General features: G+C 41.0%; 1 protein-coding gene across 5 annotated transcripts in view; it reads left to right on the top strand.

Annotated features, from left to right (window-relative positions):
- Positions 1-21,021, top strand: part of EPHA5 (EPH receptor A5) — a 647,731-nt gene that overhangs the window by 461,395 nt on the left and 165,315 nt on the right. The gene's annotated exons all lie outside the window — the stretch shown is intronic.

The following is a 21,021-nucleotide window of genomic DNA, read 5'->3' as shown; positions in this document are numbered from 1 at the left end:
TGATCATTTGGTGCTGGTTCGAGCAGGCCAGCTGGTGTTGCACCATTTCACCCCAGTGAAAAGTAGAGATTCATAAAGGGTTATAAATTCACAGCAGCATCTGAGATATAGAATACGGAATGACTTCTGTGTAACCTAGAATTTGACGCATACCTAGGGTTTCACTTCGCTCCTTTCTCATCTAAGCACCAAATTTCCTGTCCTGGGTTTCTTTTTACCCATCTTTATTTAAATTAATTCCAACACTACAACTCCCAAAATTCAATGATCTGCAAAATAATAGCACAGGACTAAAAACGTTGTGCCCAGCCAATATGGAACTAGGGGCCAGATGTAGCAAAAAGAAAATTTGCGAGTTGCAAATTGCGAGTCCATGCGACTCGCAATTTGCAACTCGCAAATTGGTATGCAGTATGGTGTCTCAGACACCGTCTGCGAGTCGCTATGGGGTCGCAATGACCCACCTCATTAATATTAATGAGGTGGGTCGCAAATTGCGGCCCCATAGCGAGTCTAGGCATCCGCAAACATGGAGGCCTGCTGTCGTCAGCAGACCTCCATGTTCGTGACTGCTTTCTCAATAAAGCAGTTTTTTTTTTTAAGTGTAGCCCGTTTTCCTTTAAGGAAAACGAGCTGCACTTAAAAAAAAAACCGAAACCTTTAGTTTCGGTATTTTTTCAGGGCAGGCAGTGGTCCCTTGGACCACTACCTGCCCTGAAAAAAATGTTTTGGGTCCATTCACAAAGTGGAAGGGGTCCCATGGTGACCCCTTCCAATTTGCGAGTGGGTTACCATCCACTTGAAGTGGATGGTAACTGCGACACCATTTGCGACCGCATATGCGGTTGCAAATGGTATTGCATACCACTCCGAATCGCTAATAGGAAGGGAACACCCCTTCCTATTTGCGATTCTGAAATGCATATTGCGAGTCGGTCCCGACTCGCAATATGCATTTCTGCATGGCAAAAAGGCATTTGCGCCTCGCAAACGGCGATTTTCGCAGTTTGCGACGCGCAAATCCTTTGCTACATCTGGCCCTAGGTGGTTACCCTACGGATAACTGAGTTGAGGCAACGCAAAAAGTAAACTTTTGTGAAAATCACATTAATCAGGGCTTTGTTGTGCAGCTCCACTTTAAACGTCGTGCTCCACGTTAAACGTATTGCATGCAAGAAGCTTACCGTTTACTTTAAATTTCCTGGGAGGAACAAGACAACATCAAATGTAACAAAATGAAACCACTGCCTCCAAAAAATGGCACAACTTTAGTGAACACTTCAAGGCCCACAACTTTGAACATTTGAAGTCTTGTGTTGAATACGGCTATGGACTGCATTTTAAACGTACTCTACCAAGTGCGCACTACCGCCACAGAAGGTAACCTGTTCCTTTTTTAGTTATTTATTTGTACACAAATGATCATGTGTCTAGTACATTATTATGTACATAGTTGTTGTTACATTATCCATACATTATTAACATATGTGCAGTTCAAGTGAGAACTGTGCAGCTGCTAACTGTACACATTTAGTGGGTGATCTTCAATTGAGGTGATCGTATTTATGGTGGCGTGAAGCCCGTCTGATAGTCTTTGTGGTTGGGAAGCCAGATGTGGTTCAGAACACTGTCTGTGTCGGCACTTTAAGAAAGGATGGCAGAAGACAGATGTAGGTAGATTGCCCCCCCACTCTTTATAGGCAGATGTTACATTACTGCCCACTGAAGGTTAGAATTCACACTGCCGCCTCCACGCAACATGTCAAACTCCTGCACTTTTAGAATATGGGGACAGTGCATGTAGATGGATTGTAATACGGCTGGGGGAAGCCAGAATGGCAGTGGGGTGGTGGTGAGACTGGCCATCCCTAAACTCCTAGTAGACCACAATATTCCCTGCCGGGGGCTGAGTGAGTCGCCTGAGTTTCTGCCTGGACCCTTCTGTATCAGCATCAACAATAGAGACTACCTCTTCCCTGCGGAGAAGCACATGGGTATTGTCACCTCTGCGTGACCCTAAAGCCACCTTTTCTTTCAAACCCAGTACCAGGAATCCCAGCAAGGGAATGCCTAAAATTGGCTTTTGCCAATTTGGAGATGGTATTCATGGGGATACCTCCTCCTCAAGATTCAGCTCCACGTTTACTTAAAGTATTCTGCTTACATTGTTGTATGCAGTCTTTGGTTAACATTACAACATAAGCCATATCCTACATGTCATGAATTTTGCTTACGTGTTATAGTAAGTATAACTGTTTTACTTATAACTTTACATAGAGATGTCTCGGTTTTATCTATTAGATCTGCTATTACTTCAGTGAACATTTTAATAGTCCCTTTTTATTTATGCTTGTTTTTATTATGTTGGTATTTTCATTTATTTTGTATTCCACTCTATGGTACTCAAGAGCATCCTTGGCTCACTCAAAGCAAGGATCTAGAATAACTCTCTCCTCAAGCACAATCCAATCTCAACAATTCTACCTGTCAAATTAAATCAGACTAATATTTATTCATTATCTGATTCTGTTTCATGCCTGATTCAAGGCTCTCTTTTGCTATCATTAATTTCATTAAAACTTTCAATCCTCTTGATATTTTATTAGTGTGAAAATATTCTGCTAATATAGCAAAGCTAAGAGATACCAGAGTTATTTGAAAGAATGAACATTATTATTTAACTTGCTCAAATAGAGGAATTTGTTCAAACTATTACACAGAGAGCTTATGGAGAAGATTGTAAGATTGTGTTCTTACTCAAGGAGAGTGTACTTTAGATCTGCCAAATTAAACCGACCAAGACGGACTTTACATTTGTTGAGATGGGAGGGCTGCTTGGAGATATCATTTTTGTTGATCAAAGAATAAAATGTTACCGACGGCATTCCTCATGCAGATGTAATTTGCAACAAACTAAGGGCAATCGTTGAGCAGATGAAAATATTCGGACTCTTTGGGAGTTCAGCATTGGTTTATGTAGTCTAAGACATATACTGACATTCTCAGTGCTGTGTAAAATTATGCTGTGAGTAATAATCAGGGCTCCCAGCTTTACGTTTTTATGGAGTTTTTACATATAAATAAGAAAATCAATGTGTTTTCCTGTTTCTATTTGTTTTTTAAAAGGAAAGTAATTGAAAATAGATTTTTTTGGAGTGACTCTTTGCACTATTGATCATGACCATCACCTCAAAATCTGTTCAGACTGGAAGGACGGGGTGTCATTAAATGTAGAACATTTGCTTAAATAGCTACAGATGTTCACTTATGTTTTGGTACAATGTTAATATTCCCATATGAGTGAGTTGGACTATGGAAAACTGCACATATGACTAAAACCTTACAGCTGTTCACGTGTGACTGCACTACTACCGGTTAAATAAATGTGAAAATAACCAGTTCCAACTTTATTTTTCACAGAAGGGATACAAACAGGTATGAGGAACAAAAAATATGGAAAACACAGGCAGAAATATATTTTAAAAAAGCCATGAAAACGAGAGCCCTAATTATAATGTGCTAGTCACAAAGTATGATGAAAGCTCCCAGTGTGTTATTATGCACATCACTCTGTTACACATTGGGTAGGGACAGCTGTTAGGGAGATGGGTGCCCCTTTGCATTATAAACATCTGCATTTATCCTTGTATACATCATGGAAGTTGACTTACCCCCAGTGTGCAGTGAGATGGTCTTGTTGTCTCTTTGGCGGTTGTTTCCTGGTGTTGATTCAGGGGCAGACACCATGCACCACACCTGGCCTGCTGTTTGTAGTGCTGAGATGCAACCCTCCAATGATGTGTAATATCCTTGGCACCCCATGCCAAGGTGGTCTGTAAAGGGAGTTCCTCTCTCATCAGAAGCCTTGAGGCCTATGACACTTTTTCTTTATTCTTTAATGGAACAGAACCCTGAGGGACAGAATTCCCTAAATTTACCAGCTAATCTCCTGTTGCCTCTCATGAGTGAGCCAGATCATCAACATGCTCTCTTTAACGCATGAGACAATGTAGTCCATTCTTTCTTTTAAAGTGCATGCAGAAATTAAAAACAGTAACAAATATCTGTACCAACAGGTGTTGGATCTACTGAAAGTTGTAAAATGGAAAAAATGTATCAGATATGCAAAAGTCAAGTTCTACATACGTAGCAATGTTTGCATGTCAAAGTCATGTGCAACTGCTACATTAAAAAATGCAGTAATACCACTTAAATTGGTTGAATATCCTTGGAGGTCAACACCAGCAGAAAGCTGGTTCTAACTTTACACTATGGAATGATTAATGATGCGCAATACCATTTTGTTGCTCCGTTATAGTTTTGTGTGCTTCCTGCCCTGCCAATTTCATTGTCCCCCCACCCCTCTAGAGGTGGGAGAACCGTTGATTATGCGTCTGCTAGCTGAGTCAGTTCCCCAGTGTACAGTCATTGGCAACAGCTTGTCCACCACAAGTAGGCTGTTTTTAGTGCATCAAGGTGTCTGCCTTATTTTTTAGGGAGATAACTGTCATGAAGATTTCACTTCCTGGCTCCCCAGTGCAATCTAAGGCTGAGATCCCTCAAAATAGCAGAGGTCCTTTCTCCGACCAAGCCCCTTGCCCTCCAGAATTAAGTATAGAGTTCCCCATTTAATGTTAAATTCACTGTAATATCATAATCACCATTTGCAGTAACCTTATCACTGTATCACTGAAAAATAGCTGACGAATTTTGAATTATCCAATTGAGGATTCATTTTTAGATTGAGATATACTGTATTTCAAAAAACTGCAAATGGCAGCATGTGCCGTGGTTAAAAACAATGTATAGACTAAACAGCAATTGCTGAATTGGGTTCCCGGGGGCTCAAACCTTAAGACAAAACTAAAGGTATGCCATTTAGAGGCTGAAAAAGAAGGATGAGACAATATCACAGAGAAAACAAAAGCCTGAACTTTTCATTAGTTTTATAAATTGTGTGCCACGGGTTTACAAGCTCAACAGCTTAGTAAAAAAGCCTGCAGAAAGAAGTTCAGATATTAAAAAAGGAGCCTGAAACGTCCGTCTTTTGAGATAATTATTCATATTTGATGGTTTATCAGCTCCGCTTGTGTAACCGTGGGCTGTTTATAGCATAGACAACAGACAAGTTGCGATGTGAATACAAATTGATTTGCGCGCTTCCTTCCTCCCTGAAAGTACATTAGCAACATGCTGTCTGTTTTAGCTTATTTGTCAGACCCAAAATGCTTTAGTTCACTAAGCCTCCAATTAGGAGTTGCACAGTACTAGGGTGGTTTTACTGCACATTCACATCTCATGCAATTTTACTGTGTCCCTGCAGTAAAATTGCCCCAGTGCTACACAATTATAAGAAAAAACACCCTATGGAATGGCGAAGGTGGATAGGAACGGGGGGACCGTATGGCACGAATTATAGTTGCTTGAGATAACTAACTGTAACAGGTGAAAATATACATACATATATATATATATAATATAAAATGTAACATATATTTAAACAAAAGGTCATAAATCTGACACGGTGCACTCAGACTGCTGGTGCTAGTGGTAGGAGGTAGACCAATCCTCCTCACATTATAAATCCAAAAAAAGAAACCACTGCACCCTGTTTCTCCAAAACAAAAACAGTATTCAATCCACGTCAACAAACACCAACGCCATTTCAACTCCGAAGAGTCTTGTTCACGGCTGGTGTGTCCTTCCTCAATAGCCATTAAGTACTAGTTCACAGTCAACCCATAATGAGGCATTCAGTCAGAAAGTCAGCGATGCCCTCGTTGGGACTCTGCTCAGGGTCCTTCCTCTTGCTCATTTTGAGGCTACAACAACAACAAATGAGCCAGAAGGTGGCTACCATAGACTAACGACTTTTTTGCTTTATATATATATATGTATATATATATATAGTCTGCTTCAAATGTGCAACAATGAATACCTCAAGCATATGCTCACAATAGTTGTGAAAAGAGGCACAATCTCCTTTATTACATTGTAATCAATTTATATTTAAAAGCAAAAAATGGGCATTATTTAACTTGCAGGCCAAGCTATTCATCTTCACAGTGTAAAAAAAGACTGCTGTATGTGCTTGCCTATCACTGCTGTCTGTGCTGTTAGATTAGTGTTCATAGCATCTGTGTGGGTTTGTAGTGAAAAAATGCAAAAGTTTTAGGAACTGTTGTTTGGTCCACCTATTCAGACACCTGGGGCTTCTACTAATATAGGCCTCATGTGGATGTGGATCAATGAAGGGGCTGTGCAGGGCTGCATCAGTTTACTGTGAGTAAACCAAAGAAAACCAAAGGTTCTCTCAAAAGTGGTACTCCATTTATCATGCATGCCCACTGTCTCAGTGACCAAGTCATAAGATGTTAATGGCTGGTGGCAGCTGAGTAACAGTAGTGCGATGTAGGCCTATTTACATTGCCTGAAGGGAGACTGCCTACTGGGGTATTTCTGTGTAAATATGTGCAGCATGAATTGGTATGACAGCTGATTCCTATTGATTGTATGTGGTGTGCATGAGTAGTCTTTAGTTATACAAGAGGTAGGTGACTGTGATTGGGGTCCCGTGTGTTTCTGTGTCTTTATGAAGGCCTAACATTGCAGGCTACTCAGTAGGTTTACTGATAGTCAAAGCCACTGCCTCCTATTCCGTACCCTCTCCACGTGATGCACATTTATGTTCCTCTCTCCCTGCTGAAAACCACTATAAAGTTGTGTTTGTGCTTAAATCAAAATCACCTCCACAGCAGAGCAGAAAAAAAACTGTTTTGTTCAGCTTCCCTAGTCTGGAGTAAGCCATCTAGAGCAGGCCAGTTTGTGGCCTGAAGAAAGAAACATTAAGAACAAACAATGTAAGGCATGGGCAACAGTTGTCCTTCATAGACAAAGAGATGGGGTAGCCACTCACCTTCCACATCTTGTGCCATGTTCTGCTGGAGAAGCCAAGGCTTATTCCATCAGTAGCTCTGCATCCCTGTCCAAAACCTGATAGCAACAGTTCCCTAGATAGCTAATTGCCTGGGAACTGTGGCACTCCCTGCAACAAATGCACTTTTAGCTGATTAGCTTCCTACTCCTACAAACATTTAGGTTCAAGTTCAGGGTGGGACTCAAGTGCTATTGTACTTAATACAAGCTGCTGATCCAGTGTTCTCTTTAAACTTAGAAGAGCTCTACAAAGCTGTGAAGAGGAAAGCTGGAATATGAGGCAGAATGTTACCCGGAGATGGGCAGAATATACTCCAGGAATGATGAGAAGTCTGCAATGCTAAGGAAGTACAGGAAATAAATTACTTGCTGCTTATAAAATATGGCTGTCTTTAGGCCAGAGCTGGCTGAGTCCAGTGATACTGTTCCGAAGGACAGAGGCTGAAAGAGCGGCACCCTCAACTGTCTGATCTGTGATTCTTCTGTAATTGATATCAACCCTGTGTGACATCCTGTGTGCATCTGTGATCAACAGAAACCCTTATTATGATGGTCTGTGTGCCTTGGCACTCATGACTGCTCCGTGAATGTTTATGAGCAACATCAACCCCCATCATAAGGGCCTATGTGCTCTGTACTCATCACTGCACTAGTGATCTCTGTGAGCATTCCAGCCACTGGTGTGAGAGCATATGTGCCTCCAATTTCCTTCTTGCACATCTACTCTATGTACTGACACCTGGAGTGAGAGCATGTTTGCCTCAAATACTGCTGCTACCATAGTTTAGACCTCCACTCTTCAGAAACACATCCTCTATTACTCAACCATTCAAGGAAGAAAATAGACAGGGGCGGCTCCTCCATTAGGGTGGTGGAGCATCACCCCTTTCCCCGCCAGCAGCGGCAGCTGCAAACCTTTCACCAAAAAATTATAAAAAACTGTGCCAGCCAAACACACATGCGCAGTAGGCTCTCTCCAGCACAGCAACACAGTTGATTTGAGCAGCATCAGGATTGTCCACAGGGCAGGCTGGGAGCCTTTGCCTGCAGCGAGGAGACGAGGGGCTGAGCTGCTAAGGTAAGTGGTCTTTTGTGTTATTATTTATTTTATTTTTTTAACCACCTCCCCGCCCCCTTCCCTGTGCGCTGCCCTGCCCATTATGCTTGCCACAAGCCGCTCCTGAAAATACAGACCACTTCAGGGTCAGTGGCAGTCCCCTGGTAGGACAGTCCTGCATTCTGCCTCATAAGGTGCAAGGGTAGTGAGCATGTTCCACCTACAGAACTGAGTAGAGTACCTAACTCTGTGATGGTACCCAGAATATTCAAAAGCTGCACGCTGACTGCAGAATTAATTTGACCCTTTGCACATTCATCCTTGTTTAAAGGTCGAAAGTCATGAGAGACACAGGCATACTGAGAGAGTAACCATGATAGAGCCACAAGGCTTACTAAAGTTACTAATCCTGTTTCTTTATTGTAAATAGATTCCTATTTAAACAAAATGTATAATATTGCTTGGTTGTATGTTTATTGTGAGTGTTTATTTATGTACTAGTTGAACTAAGGCATTCCACAGAACACTGCCATCGAAGAGTAAATCTTGTTAGTTTATGTCATTACGACCTGAAAGTCAAAGCCAAAGCATTATTAGTTGGCACTTCAGTCTACTCACAATACTACCTGGCCTCTGTGGTTTCTAGAACAACAGCAATACTTGTCGCAACGTTTGCCCAGCTGCTGCTAAGTCCCTTGGACTTTGGAAAACTGGCCTGACAATAGCCAATTAAATGGGAGGAAATTATGCTTTTTCCAATATCTGATGTTTGCAGGACATCAGGAGTATGGCTGGCATGCATGATCCATGCCAGTCACACCTACTTTGGTTTTGCCTCTTCTCTTGTCAGTGCACATATATGGATTTGGTGGGCTTCCCTGGGTGTTAACTGAGCAGAGAAACAAAACCTGCTGGCATACCACTCTGTTTTAAATAGTATTTTGGGGCCTTTTATAGGGTCCACATGTAGTTCTGGAGCGAACTTTGCTGTTGATTTTTGTGGAAGAGAGAGCCAGTGCAGGAGGAGTGATGTCCTCTAACCGCCTTTAGTTGGGGTTAAGTTAAGCCACTGCATGAAGAACTCATTTAATAGGAATTAGTGAGGACTCTTAAATATCAACAAGTAGAGTCCTTAACAACTGCCTAGAGGAGCTGAAATACAGATGTGGATAGGGTTGAGAGTGAGGCACATATTGTGCTATGATGCTGAGTTCCCCACTCCATTTCTGTTATTTTATTGATAACTGGAATTCATTGGACATATCAGCCCCTCTAAAAGTGGGAGATTGGAAAGTAAACATCCCTAGTCTGGTTCCCATTGGCAGCTACAATTCAGATGGTGAGAAGAGTCCAGTGAGAGGTACCCTCTGACCCATAAAATCCACCCGAGTGGTCCATAAAATCCACCTGAGTGGTGCAGTTTAAGAGATAAAACACTGGTAATTTGTGCAAGAAACATGAATTGTAAATGGTGAGTCGATGCCCGACAAAGAGAGAGAGCTTGTGTTATGTGACCTGACTGCCCACTTCATTTTTCAATTATTATGAATGAAAGAATAGTTTTTATTGTTGCTTAATCAAAACCATCATTTCCCCTACCACATGGTGGACAGCTTGACAGATTATCCACTTGACCTGGTTTAGCGTACAACAAAACCTGAGAGGACCCACCTGCAATGTTTGTGGCTGACTCCTCCCCCACAAAGCAGAATTTCAGAGTGAAAATGAGAGGTGGCTGATGCTCTTCCCAAGTTCAGGAGTCAGGGCCCCCTGCAATGTATGGGGTGCAGGGCCCTGTGTTACGCACTGCAAGCACGGCCATAAAGGGATGAGTAAAGTAAAGCACATAGCTGAGAGGAATCTTTCACTGCCTTTTAATGCCAAAGTAAAGGACCAAAAACATGGCACCTTTGGCAAACAAGATGGATAGGATAGGCATGGGAGGCTTTCCCATTTCCAGCAGCAAATTTCCCCTAAAACTCCTTCACTCTATTGCAACAGGTTCAAGAACCCTGAGCAGAACATCTTCACTAAGAATTGTCATAGTGGATGCAGCTCCAATTCCACAGTGTGTACTCCACCCCAACTCACAGTCACAGCCTTTCCGCTCCCTTCTGGGTTCAGTTGGAGACGTTATCCCTTTGCTCTACCTCCCTTAAATCGGGCAATTTCTATTAAGCAGTAAGGATTTCTGCTACCTTTCTTTATCAAAACAGATGTTCTTGGAAAGGTAGCACCCCGTCCTTGAGACAGACAGAAGCATAATATTGGAAAGGATGAACTACCGAATCCAACAGTATCCCTTTCTAAATAATTCCTACTCGGGGACTGCACCAGAATCACAAATCCAGAAAAGAATTCATTTTCAGTGCCTCTCCAGAAAAGGTTTCTGCTTTGTGATCATGGTGCTTCCACAGACACTGAGGAGGAGTTTGTTTGCAGGGGCACCATTAAAGAGCGGGGACTCTTCACTTTACAGTTGTGCCCCTTCCATCTCCTGGATGCCCGGACCACACACTTTTTAATCCTTCTTAGTGCTAAAAGGAGGAAAAAACATGTGCACTTTCATCACCCCAGTGGGGAGGGGCAAATCTGAGGGAACAGTTCTATTCTGTCCCTCAAGTACTGGGAAAGGGTGGTTGTGCCTAGGACGTTTGGGGCATCATACCTGGTATGGGATGATGCCCCAATCAAATGTCCTATGTTATTTGGGCTAGCCCCTTCCCTCGTTGGGAACATGACGTTTATTCCCTCCAGATGTGCCTCCAAAGGGGGTAGTTGTTGGGTGTTAGATAGGAGAAAGATGGGCCATGTGACGTGGCACCCTTTCTCCCCTATTGTGGCATACCTGGTGCCATGGGACATTCCTACTCCTGATCTGACCCTCAGAAAGGGTAAAAGACTGTTCGTTTCTGGTGTAATGGGTGAGATGAGCTCTGTAACAGAGGAACTAACATCTTATTCACTTTTCCTGATTTGTATGTCTACACCTACACCCCAAGGACAGTGAAAGGATGTTGGAGGCTACTAATTGGGTGTAGTCAGTCCATCTAGGTGGTATACTCCACCCTGGGGCCTGGTGGTCTTCTCCTCCAACTAGTCAACAATCAGAAAAGGGTTACTAATGAAGGGCTTTTTCCTGCCACTTTTAGCCTTTTTACTTACTTGAAAGCGAGTCCATTTGAGTAATAAACCTCGATTGTCCTTCAGAGAAGGGTAAAGCCTGAAGGCATCGGGAAAGGTCACCTTTGTATTTGTACACTGTTCCATCCCTGAAGGACTCTTGGGAGATCACTGTGTTGAAGTTTTTTCCCTTGGCGGGAATCCTTCCAGAGAGACAAAGTATGAAAAGGAGAGACTCCCCTGTCCAAAGTTGTCTTTCCCATCTAGTTAAGTGCTCAGATAGCAGTGCTATATTGCCTGAGCCTGCTTCTGCTCTTATCTTACTCACCCACCTTCCTGTAGAGGCTGGCTCCAGCCGACACTGTTGATGTCAGCATGCTGGGATGCTGCAGAAATCATCATCAGTCTACTGGTGGAAACCATGGGGAAGTAGCAAAAAGGGATTTTGCTACTGCCCCAGGTAGAGAGAATGTAGAGTATCAGTCCACCAGAGATTTCAATTTCTTCCACCACTAGGAAATGAGAGGTAGTGTTGAGGACATGCCATCCGTGGTTAAACAGCTAAGTGGAAATTTCTGGAAAGCATGCATGCAAACTAAACACGCACATGTTCACTTCAAAAAGTAAAAACAAAATCAAATATTTTAAATTAAAAGACATTCCTCTGAAAAGAGATTAGCCAAAAAGAAAGCTAGTACATTTGTTATCCTTCACAAATATGTTAAATTGAAAGGCATTCTTAGTACGCCAAAAGAAAGATGTTTATGTCAGTAATCATGCACATATGTCACATTAAAATGGAGTCTTCTGAAAAGAGAGAACTTCAAAGGAAAGCTGTTTACATCTTTAGCCATGCACAAATGTGTTACATTCTTAGTACGCCAAAAGAAAGTTGTTTATATCAGTAATCAGGCACAGGTTTGTTAAATCAGGAGGCACTCTTCTTAAACGATAGCGCCCCAAAAGAAAACAGTTTACTTCATTGAGCACTGCCTCCATGGCGTTTAGATAAAATATCAGAGCAAAAGTATTGTGCAGACAAAATATTGTGTCAAGAATATAGAGAACAAAAATATACTATGTATAATTCCACATATATGTACCTTGACAATATATATTTATATATCTTCAAGGTATTTAGATGTGGATTTAGGAACAGGAAATCAATGAATGTATGATAGCTCGTTGCTGCACTCAACGCTGAGGTATAGCCAGCGAGCACTTCTGTATTCATTGTCTCATCACTGCACTTGACTGAAAAGTGTATAACTCTGGGCAAATCACTTTATCTACTAGAGCCTGTAAAAATGTAAGTATATGAAATGCAATGCAGTTGGGTTATCGCAAGATTTAGATCTCCGCGTGATGTACACAATCTTGTATCATCTTGCAACACCCCTCATCATTTACAGCCCTCCATTACTTCCCAGCCAGGTTGCGCTATATAAATACCTATACATACATACCTTGTGGGTGGGGAATTACATTTGAAAAGCTGGTGTCACACTTCAGAGCACGGTTGGAGGAAACAGTGGGCAGGAGTTAGGGAGGACTTCTGACCCGATCCTTTTCCTTAAAATCTTACAAAGGTTTCAGATCACGTTCTTCCTTGTGGTACAGGTCTGCACAAGGTTACACTTGAGTGATAGAGATATAAACCTAAACAAGACCAGGGATTTACAATTAACTGACAGTCTTTACTTAATACAAAGAATATCACAAGGATAACATGAGCAAGATCATTGACAAAGACGTTCATGAAGTAACTGGATAATTACAAAAATCTTTGAAGCCTGATGCAAAACCCTTTTTATATTTTGAAAGACTAGAATATTGAGAAGTGGAAGCTGAATGTGACAAGATTTGACTGAGTGACGAAAATTCAAGAACATAAGCTAGCTGGAAGCTTGAAAAGTCACAGTAGCTTCTGTCAGAATTTTCAAATGGCTCTGAGTATAATGTTGAAAACAAATTCAGCTTTCTAGACAGAAGCCTTTCATACATTCAGTGCTGCTCAAATATCCCATATCATTGTCTATCATCCTGCTCACAACAGCAGAATACACCCAACAACAGCCTTCAGCAGTACATATTGGGAAGAATGCCTAGCATCCTTATCACATTATCCAAATATGTAAGTAGCTGGCCATAAAAAACCACCCAGCACTTGCTGCTACCAGCGGACCTACACACATAGCCATGTGAGGAGAAATGGGCACTCCTACTGAACTACTGAACTAGAAGATACATAACTGATTTGGTATAGCCATTACCCAGCAAACAGTACAAGTGCGCACCCACGACTCAATAACAATCACACACTGCCCAGAGGGCAGAAGAGTCCCAAATACACTATTGATAACATATGATCACATGCCAAATCAACCTATGCGCTACAGTGGAATCCACAAAGCCTTGTTCAGAAGGCACCGGGACTCCTTTTAGTGCTGCAGGGCTGTAGCAATGGCAATATGTTCCTTATTCAGTTGTCTTTAGCATCACACGCATAGTATTTCCCAAGTAGTGAAAGTGGAAAGGCTTTCTTGGATGATCCAATGAAACTCCCATTAGCAATAACTGTTTTCTCTGTCCCTTTTGAGAATAAAAGCACGAGTTAGCTTGTGAGTTGGCTTCCCATGTATGTTGTTTAGGTGTATGGTGTGGAACAAAGTCCCACCAAAGCAATTACATCTTGGCATGCCATTTCGGTTGCTTCTACAGCAGTGAAGCCACCTTTTGGCTGCTTCAAAGAGTTCTGAGGGAACAGGAAAGGGAAGGATGGAAAAGTGAGGGAAAGTGCTGGCAGGCTAATAGGAAAGGGTGCAGGGGAAAGGGAAAAATGGAACTATGATGGTAACTCTTATTTTGAAGTTTTACATCAGCTTCCGTCGACTTCAGAGTACTGCAGAGGAACAAATAATGATAACCCTATTTGAAGACAATTACTACAAATGGAAACATCATCATCTCTGCCATTGATCATCTATGTTAACGTTTCTGCAAATGGTGGTAAAATAAACACCAGGTCCGGTAGGATCAAATCTGTTAAAGATTGCCACGGAAGTATACTAGTTCTGTCTACTAAAGAAAGTGAAAACATACCTCAGAGGAAGCAACGTTAGAACTTCTGTTCTGTCCCTCATGTTCTTGCATCCAGATGGTGGCTACACCCTTCTCCATGTCATTCCAGACTCCACAATGACCCCCCATAAAACCACCCTACAAGCTGGATCACTCCTCATCAAGAACTTTAATAAGACCTCACCCTGAAGGAACTCCACTGGCTTTCTCTGCTGGCTTGCATCATCTTCAGAATTAGCTGCATCATCTACAAAGCCATCATGGCTAGCACTCTCACCTATATGACTGAAAAGCTCACCGCCTTCAGTCGCTTTTGAGACAATCACAGCCTGGGCACCATCAGGCTGGAGATGAAGAAGTGTGAAAAGGAAAAAAACGAGGCAACAGACCATCTTCATCATTGCAACCATAAAATGGAACAACATCCCCAAATCCATCCGGATTGCACTACTCCGTCTTTAATTTAGAAAGGAGCTGAAGATACACACTTCTTTAAAGACTACTTCATTGTTTAGCATTAACAACCAACTTTCTCAGTACCCTCCTACTCCCCGAATCACTCAATGACTCCATCTTTGCATTAGACTCTGTAAAGCGTTCTATTGCCTTTTGGGTAACTTTGCACCACACAAACACCACATCCCAGTTATTATGTAGATGCATCCATTAAACTTCGAGTGGTAAATTCTGTCAGCAAACTATAAATCGTCCTGAAAAGTTCTTCCTGCTTATTTAGAAAAAACATTGCAATAGTGCTTTATTTATGACTGATGTGAACTACTGAAAAGGCTTAAAAGTCAGAAAGATGTAAAGAGATTTGTCCTCAAGATAATCAAGCATTGACAAAGCCAATAGGTCTTGAGTTTGTTCATGCTGTACATTGTAGAGTAGGACAAAGAGGAGGAAAAAAAGGTGTGGTGATGCAGCTGCTAGTAGTTGTGTTATTTTGTATGTGTTCACATGCATCATTACGCAAGAGAACATTGTGTCCATGTGTTAAAAATGGGTTTCCGGTTGGCCAGGGTATACACCTAAGCCAGGCAGGAACCCACCACTCTAGTCAGGTTAAAAAAGTTACACTTTAATGGTAACCTGTGCTCACCCTCTGGTAGCTTGGCGCAGAGCAGGCAGGCTTATCATCAGAGGCAATGTGGAAGGTATTTGTACAACACACTCACAGCAACACAGTAAAACACCGCAAAAAGGCTCCACACAAGGTTAGAAAAATAGTGACTCTTTATGTATAAAATATAAGACCAAAACGAAAAGAACCAATAAATAGTTTAGGAGTTAGGTGTTAAAATACATTTTGTCAGAATATTATTAGTCCAAGGCACGAAATACAACTCAGTGCTGAGTCCACTCAGTATTTAAAGGGTAGTTGTACCGAGATAAATGGGTTAAGCAGTGTCTCAAAATGTGCGGGGCTTGTTTTAGAGCGTTTTTTGCAAATGTCGGTAAGTCCGTACCTTGCGACTGCCGGAAGTGCCATAAAACACTATTGGGACTACTCTGGTCCTATTCTGGGGTGCAAGCAGCATAGAATTACCTCGTGCTGTGAGGGACATCACACAATCCCCTAGGCCCGCTCAGGTCCACAAGCATAGGCCAGGTGAAGCGGCAAGGCAGGGCCTTTGGATGCAGATGACGAGATGACTCCGAGGCTCTCCATGTTGGCTGATGCTGTCAGTGGTGTTCTCTGGCCCCGGAACATGGTGTTGGTCCCCAAACCCTAGGCTGAATTGGGAAAGCAGAGTCAAGTCCTCCAAGATCGGTGCAGTAATGGGGGGGGGTGCTTAAGGGGGTGTTTGTGGTGCGGCATTGAAAGACGACAGCTGTGGCTAGAGAGGTACTCAGTGCTTCATGCCAGTCAATGGAGTTGCACTTGTTGATAATGGGGTGTTGAAATAGCAGGAAAAGGCTCCAGGGAAGAATTTATAATGCTTAGAGTTAGCAGCACCCACATTCACCCAGAACGTTCTCACAAGGCAGAATGCTGATGGCTTAATGCGATGGGGGAGGATGCCACCAAGCCACTTACAAGGTCTTTGCTGTCCCAACAAGCAAGTGATGAGCAGGTGCAAGCTAGCAAGTCCTTGAGTAACTCTGCAGACTCCAGCAGAGTTTCTTCTTAGTCCAGTAGTATACTGTCTTAGTGGGTCAAGAGGCCCAGTACTTGTACTAAAAAGTGTATTTGATGTGAGAGAGGACTGCAAAGGATTTCTGTGAAGTGCACAGGTCCCCCTTACAGGTCAGCCTTGGCTCCAGACTATCAGTGAGGGTAATCAGCCCCTTTGTGTGGGCTCTGGTCACTACCCTTTGACATGTAAGTGTGAGTCCTTCCAAACCTCCTCCCCAGGAAGACCCATCGGTATGCAGTGAATGCAGATGTAGCTGAGTATCCTGTGTTGTGGGTGCCTGAAGGGAATGCACAAATGTACCTGTCACCTAACCCCAGCCAGACGTGCCTTGGAGATAGGTGATAGGCACACGGGGCAGAACGTGTAGAGTAATGTCCACTTTCTAAAAGTGGCATTTCTAATATAGTAATAATAAATCTGACTTTACCAGTAAAGAAGATGTATTATTACCATTCTAATGGTACAAAACGTGGTGCAGCTACTCCTCTCAGACCAGAAATGACAGCTTAAAGATATTATAAGGAATTCCCAATGCTGACCTATGAGAGGGTCAGGCCTCACAGTAATGAAAAATTACTTTCAGAGTTTTTCATTACTAGGACATGAAAAACTTAAAGGTACATATCCTGCCGTTTGCTTAAATGCCACCCTCTCCTTTGGGCTACCTGGGACCTACCTTAGGAGTGACTTATATGTAAGAAGAGGGTATTTGTGGGTTTGGTAAGAGGTTTTAGATGCCAAGTCGGGTGGCAGTGAGACTGTACACATAAGCTCTGCAGTGGCAGGCCTGAGACATATTTACAGAGTTACTTAAGTGGGTGGCACAATCAGTGCTGCAAGCCAAATAGTAGCATTTAATTTACAGGCCCTGGGTATGTGGTATACCACTTTACAAGGGACTTACAGGTAGATTAAATATGCCAATTGTGGATACACCAGTGTTACCATGTTTAGGGGAGAAGCACATGCACTTCAGCACTGGTTAGCAGTGTTAAAGTACTCAAAGTCCTAAGGCCACTAAGAAGATACAGCAAAAAAACTGGAGGTAAAATGGCAAAAAGTCTGACATCAGACCACCCTAATGATACCAGGTCTAACACATGCATGCACACTTTCAAAATGATGCAAGTGCCTCTTTTCTTATTTACTGATCTGAAATGGATTGGTTAATAATTTTAAAAAGAAGTAATGTTAAAGTGTTTTTAACTATAAAAAATGTTTAAAAACAGCATGAATGGGAGACAAAAATGGAGGATGCGGGAGAAGCACATAAGTGAGCAAGAGCAAAATGGAGTGTGGAAGTAGGATAGAAGCACCCTGGCGAGAGAGAACAACGTGGAGAATGGTTTGGAAGCACATTAGGAAGACAATTCAAACACATTCACTGTTATAGACTAATTAAGAGAAAAGAAAAAAGTAGTTACCTAGAAATGAGCAAGGGAAGCACTCATAAAAAGAAGCTACATGCAAGGGGAGGCATACACACATGATGGACAAGCCAAACATTTGGACAAGAAGCAAACAATTGAGAATTACAATAAAGTCAATGGTAAGCAGTGGGCAGACTTTATACTCAATTAAAGTTTGTAGTAAGCTGACAACTGGTCTTTCGCAATCAGTCATCCTCTCTGGTAGGCTTGATGTAAAAATAAAAAAAAGCTTGTCATAATAATGTATTTTCTATAGTGCTTGATAACACACTTCTGCCATCTCAGTGCTGTACATAGTGGGATTACTAGTGCCCAACTTGATTGTACTTCCTACCTGGTAAAGCTATATCGTTGAGTAGGCCTTGCAAATTATTTTAGCTTACAACCTGCAACTAATAGAAGAATTCAACAATGTTTATCTCACTGACCCATCGCCCCGTCTCCATTGGTAATTTAGCTGTGCCCAGCTTATAACTTGTTCAGTGTATAGGCTATGTGAGTGGAAATTTTCTTTAAGTGTATGGTAAATCTTGTTTTCTGGATAGTAGCTCCGGGGAAAGGAAATAGGCCCTGATATAAATAAGATGCTGCTGAGAAAATATCAAGGCCATGACTCCCTCATCTGTTATTTTTAGCTTCTAATGTTGTTTTAGATTGCTGTCCTATAGTTTTCAACTTTATTTTAATTTGAATGTTCTCCAAGTGTTTCCCTCGCTGACTGCTGTAAAAGCAAAAAAAAAGAGATCAAATGCAGGGAACATTTGATGGCACATGTTATTAGCTCTTTTATGTTTGTCCAATAAATACTTTATTAGGATGAGCAAGAATGCCCTGTTTTATGCAAACTGAAAATGTATAAATTTATAAGGAGAACATATTCGTATTTTACAAAAGCACAAACAGCTGTCTACAGACCTTCTATAAAATACAACTTGTGCTCTTTTTGTGAGCTAAATTTTACATAAGGCGTAGTTACTGAGGATATAACGCAGTGGGCAAGAAAACAACTCTTTTCTTTTTGAATGGTATTTTATGACACCACTAAAAAATGGCCTCGTGGACTTATTTAAAAGAAGGTTAAAGTCTCTGATAATTATTCCTTGCAGTAAAAATACAAGAAAGATATGTTTGTTGCCCGAGGTACAATAAAAAAATCTGTCTTTTTGACAATAAACGCGTTTTCTGTCTGGCTTAACAAAATCTAAATGTAGTCTTCCTGCAAGAACATGAGTAGTCAAACATAATCAGTCAAAAGCAACACTAACAAATACACATAAAAACGGGTACAGAACATCAATACAAGTAATGTACACAACTCTAAGCAAGAAAAGGCAAACAGTAAAGTTTAATAGACAGCAAAAGAATGAGAATTATATGTAAAATAAGCTGTAGTGTCCGCTCAATTCCTGCAAAAAGGCTGTTTACAGTAAAAGCTACTGGGTCTAGTGTAGAGGTGAACCAACGCAACTTATTGACACGTCTCAAACAAAAGGACTTGAAAGTTTCAAATTTGTTGAAGTCAGCATCTTGCTAGCTCCCATCTGTCCTGACCTTTGTGGATGCACTTGTGTGGTGGGCAATGTCTGTGGATCTGGCGCCGTTGATGGTAATTAAGATCACCTATTCTGTTGCTCTGCTGAGGCTTCTATGGTAGAAAGCAATAACTTAGTATTTTGTGCAGCACTGGGAGGCAACATTCATAGAGTTAGGTCTTGGGATGTGTGGAGCAGCTCTTGGCTTCACTGTCAGTGCTGGAAGTCTTCAGTCGCTGGTGGTGTTTTCATCTGAGTACTTCTGCCAACTCTCCGGTATCAATGGTGCATCCTGGGGTGGTTGTTGAATAGCAGCTAGTGATTTTCCTGTTTTGGGGTGTGTGTGTGTGTGTGTGTGTTGGGAAACAGTCTTTATCATGAAGGTTAAAGAATGAGAAGCCAAAGGCTTTTAGAACAACATTTTTTACAACGATTATGCATTTACAACAAAAATCAAGGGAAATGTAAGCATATTGCAGGTAGGTAGACAGCTTTTAAATATATCTATGTGTATGTATATATATATATATATATATATATATATATATATATATATATATATATATATATGTGTGCATAATGTTTTACAATATATATACATATATACACATATATGTATATAAATATATATAGATATATGTTTATATTATTTTTAGGCAATAGGTTGGATATGGGTTTTTGGGTGGTAAGGGAAATTGTAGGGATTAGAGTGGGTATGGGTTTTTGTGTACTAAGGGAAGTTTTAGGGTTTAGGGTGGGTAGGAGTTTCTGGGTGATAAGGGAACTTTTAGGTTTTAGGGTGGTTATGGGTTTTTGGGTGGTAAGGGAATTTCTAGAGTTTAGGGTGGGTATAGGTTTGTGGGTGATAAAGGGATTTTTAGAGTTTTGGGTGGGTATAGTTTTTGAGTGATATAGGGAGTTTTAGATTTTAGGGTGGGTTTAGTTTTTGGATGGTAATAGACTTTTTAGGGTTTGGGGTGGGTATGGTTTTTTGAGTGGTAAGGGTTTTTTTAGGTTTTAGGGTGGTTATGGGTTTTTGTGGGTAGTAAGGGAATTCTGGGGTGGGAAAAGTATTTTAGGGTTCCGGGGTTATTGGTTAGAAGATGTGTCTCTCAACATATATATGTATATACATGCGTATTTATATAAATATGTATTTATTTTGTTGAATATATGTATATATATATATATATATATATATATATAGAGCGAGAGAGAGAGAGAGATAAATATATATCTATATTTATTTATCTTTCTATCTATATATATATATATTTATTTATATATAAATAAATAAATAAATAAAACGGATGCTTTTCCACAACAAAATGTAAGCATTTTATAAGGAAAAATAAACCCATTATTATTATTATTATTATATATATATATATATATATATATATATATATATATATATATATATATATATATAATATAGAATTATATATAGGTTTATACTTACCTGTTAAATACTTTCATTTCATTGTAAAGGTTTGTTTTAAAGGCATATTCACTGTAAAAAATATTGTTGTAAAAGTCTTTCATTGTAAAGGCATTTTCATTACAATGCTTGTGTTATAAAGCCATTCATGCTAATGTCATTTGGTATTCCATCATATATCTGTGTTTACTACCATTGTGTCTCAGTAAACAGGTGATAAAGTTCCTTATTCTTGAGGTCAGATGTTGACTCCTGTATGTGCACAGCGTCATGGCATGTG

Source organism: Pleurodeles waltl, chromosome 1_2 (assembly GCF_031143425.1).
Source record: "Pleurodeles waltl isolate 20211129_DDA chromosome 1_2, aPleWal1.hap1.20221129, whole genome shotgun sequence".
NCBI classification, from domain to species: domain Eukaryota; kingdom Metazoa; phylum Chordata; class Amphibia; order Caudata; family Salamandridae; genus Pleurodeles; species Pleurodeles waltl.
Note: the sequence above shows the minus strand (reverse complement) of the source record. Positions and strands in the feature narration are given on the sequence as shown.